This window comes from Lissotriton helveticus, chromosome 8 (assembly GCF_964261635.1).
Source record: "Lissotriton helveticus chromosome 8, aLisHel1.1, whole genome shotgun sequence".
Lineage (NCBI taxonomy): Eukaryota > Metazoa > Chordata > Amphibia > Caudata > Salamandridae > Lissotriton > Lissotriton helveticus.
Window position 1 is genome coordinate 945,827,575 of NC_136069.1, and position 8,132 is coordinate 945,835,706.

Sequence of the window (8,132 nt, forward strand, 5' to 3'; positions counted from 1 at the left end):
ACCGTGTCCATAACCCATTTCCGTGCTAAACTATTCAGTGAGTCTCTCTCTTGATAGTCAGGCAGTCGACTTCGCAACTGTCTTCGTCCCATGTTAGGGGTCGTAGTAGGCGACCCGAAAAGAGGTAAAAGAAGGTTAGTAACACTGCTGGCCATTTTCTGCCGAATGGAAGGTGAAACTGAAGGAAGAACGGGAGGAAAAACGGGGTGAGATAAGGCAGGGGCAGAAATAGCAGAAGAGGCATCACGGGAAATAGAAGGAGCACTAGGCAAAATCGTAGAGGGAGCATTAGAAGAAGTAGAAAGTACATTAGGCGAAATCGTAGAAAGCACAGGTGAAGCAGAGGTGGTCGGTGAGCCTGGAGGAGGCTGCACCGAAGGAGTAGGAGCCAGCTGAAGAACAGCTGGTGGGTGCTGTGGAGGAACAGGAGGCGTAGTTTGCACAACTAAAGGTTGCGGGGGTGCCGTGGCATTTTGTACATAGGGGGGTGGCGAATTTAATAATTGCAACATTAATGGGTCTTTTTCACGCTCTTTTGCTGCCTCTTGCTGAAGAGACGGCAAAACTGGATAGCATTTGTCTACAATAGTTAATGGTGGGAGATGCACACCTCAATATACAATTTTGTGAAACACTTTTTTTTAAACTTAACATAAGCGTGCTGCGGAGGATAACGCAATGTCCAAATTGCGATAAGAAACGTATATGACAAATGACAACAAGCGAACCTGCTGACCCTCTGCGCACTGTTGCTGTCCAGAGTGGATCTCTAAATCTAATACATCCAGAATAAGACAAAACAATGAAAAAAACTCTTAAACCACAAGAGATTGCGTTGCATATATGTTTTATATATGTTTAGGTTTACTGATTTAGTCTCAGTATAATATTAGATCAATACATACAAATTATTGAATTCATTTGTTCATCTGAACACAAAAAGAACTCATGATTTTCGAACAATATCATAAATATTACATTCCTCTAGTTTCCTGTATCGAAATTGCCCTGCCCAATGCATTTCGGGCCCCATGGCCCTTCATCAGGGGCGATACCTGCAAAAATAAAAAATGAATGGTAGTCCTTTTTGTGAGAGAACTAAAGTTATCTCCAAAATACAAGGTACATATGTGTGCCACAGTTTAAAGAAAGTACAGAAAAACATGTATGACAGACAAACAGTATTTCAAACATTATTTCAAACTCACTTTGGTATTTTTGAACGTGATAATTCGATTAGTACACAATGGGCCAGTCTAAATATGTGATAGGTGAAAATCGCGTGTTGAAGTGGTCTGTGAACAAACGAAAAATAAACAAGGGTTTGTGTTTGGAAACAACACGTGTGAAAATACCGGAAACAAGGGATAAATAAATGCGCTTACGGTCCAAGAAGAGAACTGACAATTGTGAGCCTGATTTTCTTGCTGAATATTTTTCGAAACGGCGGAGGGTTCCGGAGCACTGCGCCCACACGTAATCAGAGGGTGCAATCTATGACAAAAATCAAACTCGCTTGATAAGAATCAGAGGTACTGGAATAAGTCGACTATGTACAGCCAAACAGTTTTAACCATAGACATAAGCACAGTGGGAGACACCACCTAAATCCATGCTAAATCGTCAAACACAGAAAGCCGTTAATATCCTGCGTTGTCAAAACTGACCTTTTCTACTTCACTCACTCCTCGACTTCAACGAAGGTACTTGCGCCCGTCCGGTACGCATATACAAACAACTGCCCTGCGAGAAACAATAAGGTTGTCAGGATTGGTACAGGCTCTGCCCCGCGAAACATGGCATGCCTTTAAAGAAATGCTGCAATTACCTTTGCACGACCGTCTTAACTCCGACACGGCTACCGACCCTCCGTCCGAGAGACCCCAGGTGGTGGCGATAATTCGAATTCAATGCGAGGCGCAGCGGCCTTATGAAATGACGTCAGTCAGTGGAACAAAAATAGAAGACGGACTGAAGTGCAAAACGAACTCAATGGGGAAATGCAAGCAAAAACTGCTATATTAAGTGTTAGAACGGAGGGGAATTACGTGAAAAAGCTGATGATAAGGGAATGTGCATGAAACGTGTGTACAAAATAAATGATGTATGAAATATTACCACAGTTCAAATATACAAACAAAATGAGATGCAAAAATAATATGTGTAAACGTGAAAAAAATGCTAACAAGTCCTACAGCGTGCATCATAGGTGCAATGTCATAGATAACAGCTTAGATCCACTCGATCATTGATCCCGTTGGGATCTTGAGTGTTGAGACGTTTGATCCAAAAGATCTCTCTCTGTAACAATGTTTTGGTGTGATTTCTACCTGGGGTGGAAGGCACCATTTCCAGAATCTGGAACTTCATCTGTGCTATTGTGTGTTTGTTTTTGTCCCAGTGAGTTGCCAAGCTACTGTTGGGATTTTTGTTCCGAATAGTACTTTTGTGCTCGGAAATGCGGGTTTTAATCTTCCTTTCTGTTTTGCCCACATACAGCAAGCCGCAGGGGCACTTGATGGCATATATAACGTTGGTGGTGTTACAGTCCGCACTGATCCTAGTGGGGATCAATTCTCCTGTGTGTGGATGTCTCACTGTGGTTGTTATCATGACGTTGTTACAATGTACACAGTTAGTACATTTTCTCATTCCTTTGTGAATGGTTGTTTCTGTCACAGATTTGGGTTTCAGTAATTCCTTGATGTTTTGTGATCTCTTATAGGCAAAAATCGGTCTGTTGACAAATAATTCCTTAAAATCAGTTTCATGACTTAGCAAATCCCAATGACGGTTGATGCTCTTTTTTATGTTCAATGAGCTTGTGGAATATTTGCTGACAAATACCTGACGATGACGTGGTTCTTTGGTGCTCTTTTTTAACAGACTTTCCCTGGGAACGTTGTCAGTCTTGTTTCTGGCTGTTTCCAATACATTGATGGGATATTTCTTGGATAAGTACTTAGAGGTGATTGTTTCAAGATTGGTTCGCAATATTTCTTCTTGTGAACAAATTCTTTTAGCTCGGAGCATTAAAGAGTATGGCAGATTGTCAATAAGTTTCCTTGAGTGAAAACTATTATATTGAAGTGCTGTATTCTTGTCAGTGTCTTTGTGATACACTTCCGTTTCAAGCGTATTGTTCTCAAGCTTAACCAGTACATCCAAAAATGGAATCACATTTTCACTGATATGATGCGTGAATTGTATGTTCTCATCATATTGATTGATTTGTGATATCTTTTGCTCCAACATTGTTCGCGAGTTGTGCCATATCAAGAAAATATCATCTATATAACGACAGTACAGGGTCGTGTTCTCTATCCAGTCCTTGTCTGTATTCAAGAATGTATCTTCGAATCTTGCCATGTAGGTATTCGCATATGCTGGGGCTCCAGAAAAACCCATGGAGGTCCCCTTGTTTTGCAAAAAAAAGGCATCGTTCCACTTGAAATAACTGTGACGCAAGCTGAAGTGCAAAAGTTCTAGCAAGAAAATTTTGTTGACTGGTAGGTCTTCCTGCTTGAGTAGGGCCCATTCTACAGCCTCTATCCCTGCATCATGCGGAATAGAGGTGTAGAGGGCTTTAACATCTAAGGTACACATCAACATGTTGGGACGAATGACTACTTGCATCAGTTTCTGCAAAAAATGTGTGGTATCCTTTGTATAGGAATACCATGACTGTACGAAAGGCTGAAGGAATTGATCTATATACTGCCCCAGAGGTTCGAAAATGGTCCCACACCCGGTGACAATGGGGCGGAAAGGTGGATTGGAAAGATTTTTATGGACTTTTGGCAGCATGTAGATTCCTGGCTGCTTGGGGAATGCTACTGTGAGAAATTGACGAGTTTTGGAGTTGATCCATTGCATTTCTTCAGCTTGATCTAATATGATATCCAACGTGGATTTAAGTTCTTTTATGGGATCGTGATCAAGTTTCAAATATGTGTCAATATCGGATACGTGCTCCTCTACCTTTGACTCATAGTAAGAGCGATCCATAACCACGATGGCGCCGCCTTTGTCAGCTTGCTGAATGTGAATTTCCGAGTTCTCCGCCAACCCTTTCAGTATCATTTTCTCAAATTTCGAGAGATTACAGTAGCACTTTTTCTTGGTGTTGATTTGTTTTAGATCTTTCAGTACTAGGTTCTCAAAAGCGTCCAATATTTTGTGAGAGATTGGTGCCTGAAAAGTAGATTTGGGTTTGAATTGAAGGTACTCTACAGGTTCTGGTTCAGTGGATTGATCAGGGAGATTCAAAAAGAAATATTTCAAACGGAGTGTTCTCATGAATTTGAAGAAGTCAACTTCCATCTCCAATGTGTTGGTTTGATAAGTTGGCACAAAGTTGAGACCCTTGTTCAAGACCTGTTCTTGTTGGCTTGAAAGTTGTTGACTAGAAATGTTAATGATTAAGTTGGACGGGTACTCCTCAAATTTGGTTTTGTTACCTCTTTTGCCTCTCCTGGTTTTCCTTTGGGTTTTCCTGGTGGTTGTGTTGTATCCGCGTCCTGGGCGGAAAAAGACGTCTTGGAAGAAGAGGCCCCTGCTATGATAGATGTATCTTTGTCACCTGCTCTAGTTTCAACTATTATTGGTGGTGCTCTGTTCACATTGGTGTCTCCTTCCGAAGCCATACTTTCTTGTGAAGAGGTGTTGGTGGTTCTCTTTGTGAATGTTCTCCTTTGGGCATAGACTTCTGCCCACGTGTACACTTCGTTAAGCTTGTAGTCCAAAGTGTCTCTTTTATATTTCCTAAGTTTGCCCTCTTGGATCTCCTTGGTGTGTTTGTCCATCCTAGTATTCATTTCCTCTAGAAATTTCGACCAGTCCCCTGGATCCATTCTTGATTCAAGATTGGTTTCAATTATGGCTATCTCATCTTTGATCTCTTTGATTACTACAGCTAGTTCTTCTACCAAAAGTAATATAAGGTCCAGAGAACATTTATTGAGAACTGCATACCAGCGGTCCATGAAATCTTTCTTCATATGAAATCGGAAAAGCATGGGTTTGATTGGCATCCTTAACCCTCTAGGGATTCTTTTTGCACGATGATATTGCACCAGTGTAGACGCATGTAGGCGTTGATTTAATTGTCTTTTTGTTAAGAACTCAAGTTGTTTTAACTGCTGTGGCAAGCTACTTCCTTGCACGTTGAAGGATTTGACATCTTGGATTAACGAATACATTTCTGCTGCTTGATCGTTAGTGTAAGCCAGAGTGCTGGCCCGATTCTCAGTGAGGCCTGTGATGGCGTCAAAAGAAGTCATTTTTGAAACAATGGGTGCTACCTCCCTGTGGACAGGGTACAAAACAATAGTTAATGGTGGGAGATGCACACCTCAATATACAATTTTGTGAAACACTTTTTTTTTAAACTTAAACATAGCGTGCTGCGGAGGATAACGCAATGTCCAAATTGCGATAAGAAACGTATATGACAAATGACAACAAGCGAACCTGCTGACCCTCTGCGCACTGTTGCTGTCCAGAGTGGATCTCTAAATCTAATACATCCAGAATAAGACAAAACAATGAAAAAAACTCTTAAACCACAAGAGATTGCGTTGCATATATGTTTTATATATGTTTAGTTTTACTGATTTAGTCTCAGTATAATATTAGATCAATACATACAAATTATTGAATTCATTTGTTCATCTGAACACAAAAAGAACTCATGATTTTCGAACAATATCATAAATATTACATTCCTCTAGTTTCCTGTATCGAAATTGCCCTGCCCAATGCATTTCGGGCCCCATGGCCCTTCATCAGGGGCGATACCTGCAAAAATAAAAAATGAATGGTAGTCCTTTTTGTGAGAGAACTAAAGTTATCTCCAAAATACAAGGTACATATGCGTGCCACAGTTTAAAGAAAGTACAGAAAAACATGTATGACAGACAAACAGTATTTCAAACATTATTTCAAACTCACTTTGGTATTTTTGAACGTGATAATTCGATTAGTACACAATGGGCCAGTCTAAATATGTGATAGGTGAAAATCGCGTGTTGAAGTGGTCTGTGAACAAACGAAAAATAAACAAGGGTTTGTGTTTGGAAACAACACGTGTGAAAATACCGGAAACAAGGGATAAATAAATGCGCTTACGGTCCAAGAAGAGAACTGACAATTGTGAGCCTGATTTTCTTGCTGAATATTTTTCGAAACGGCGGAGGGTTCCGGAGCACTGCGCCCACACGTAATCAGAGGGTGCAATCTATGACAAAAATCAAACTCGCTTGATAAGAATCAGAGGTACTGGAATAAGTCGACTATGTACAGCCAAACAGTTTTAACCATAGACATAAGCACAGTGGGAGACACCACCTAAATCCATGCTAAATCGTCAAACACAGAAAGCCGTTAATATCCTGCGTTGTCAAAACTGACCTTTTCTACTTCACTCACTCCTCGACTTCAACGAAGGTACTTGCGCCCGTCCGGTACGCATATACAAACAACTGCCCTGCGAGAAACAATAAGGTTGTCAGGATTGGTACAGGCTCTGCCCCGCGAAACATGGCATGCCTTTAAACAAATGCTGCAATTACCTTTGCACGACCGTCTTAACTCCGACACGGCTACCGACCCTCCGTCCGAGAGACCCCAGGTGGTGGCGATAATTCGAATTCAATGCGAGGCGCAGCGGCCTTATGAAATGACGTCAGTCAGTGGAACAAAAATAGAAGACGGACTGAAGTGCAAAACGAACTCAATGGGGAAATGCAAGCAAAAACTGCTATATTAAGTGTTAGAACGGAGGGGAATTACGTGAAAAAGATGATGATAAGGGAATGTGCATGAAACGTGTGTACAAAATAAATGATGTATGAAATATTACCACAGTTCAAATATACAAACAAAATGAGATGCAAAAATAATATGTGTAAACGTGAAAAAAATGCTAACAAGTCCTACAGCGTGCATCATAGGTGCAATGTCATAGATAACAGCTTAGATCCACTCGATCATTGATCCCGTTGGGATCTTGAGTGTTGAGACGTTTGATCCAAAAGATCTCTCTCTGTAACAATGTTTTGGTGTGATTTCTACCTGGGGTGGAAGGCACCATTTCCAGAATCTGGAACTTCATCTGTGCTATCGTGTGTTTGTTTTTGTCCCAGTGAGTTGCCAAGCTACTGTTGGGATTTTTGTTCCGAATAGTACTTTTGTGCTACTGCCATTTTACGTTGCCTGTGCAACTGTTCACTCATCTGCTCTTCTTCATTGTCTTTAAACTGCATAGCAGCTTGCATTACTGAAAGTCCCCCTTCTCTCTTATTTTTCTTAGCTAATTTAATTTCTTTTTGTTTGGCTTCCTTACGCCATAGGCGAAAAGAGTCAAACATCGCCAGCCGGGCTTTCTTTTTAAAGAGTTTAACTTCAAGGTTGTCTAAGATTTTGGAATCAAAACTACCATATTGGGGCCATTTTAAAACACCATCTTTCCTGGTGTATTTAATCCATACTTCGTTGTAGATGATGGGGCCTACCACATGTTTCACATATAGCTCGTAAGTTGGAGTTCCAACCGGAGGAACCGGACATGAGTCCTCCAATCGGGAGTCCCTATTATTATAACCAAGACAAAACAAATTTCCAAGTCTAAGACTAGGCATCTTCGCTCTCTAGTCTAGTTCCAAACTTCAAAGGATTATCGATTACGATATTTCTCGTGAATACACGAGTCCTTCGGTTTTGGTGCTTGCAAGTACCAACAAATTATCCCAAAGGATACCCAAAACTAAGACCAACTAAGGACTGGGAGACGCTCCACTTATACTTAACTGAGATATCGATGACGTCGCCAGAAGACTCGTCTTAGTGTTTCGCTCTACCAAACTTCAAGGGTCCAAATCAGGGCGATAGCCAGGGCAGCAGTCCTCTATAGACGTTGGGAAGCAGGGAAGCTCGCAGCAAAGACCTTCGGACCAGGTCGACATGCAGGGGTCGATGAGGTGGTTGGCCGTCCTCCGGAATTTTCACACGAAGCTCCTCACGAACCTCTGGCTGGGCTGGTACCACTGGAATCGCCCCACGTTGGGCGCCAGCTGAGGTACTGGGTTTTTAAGAACCGGCGCAGAACCGGTAACCCAGCGGTGTCAGGGTAC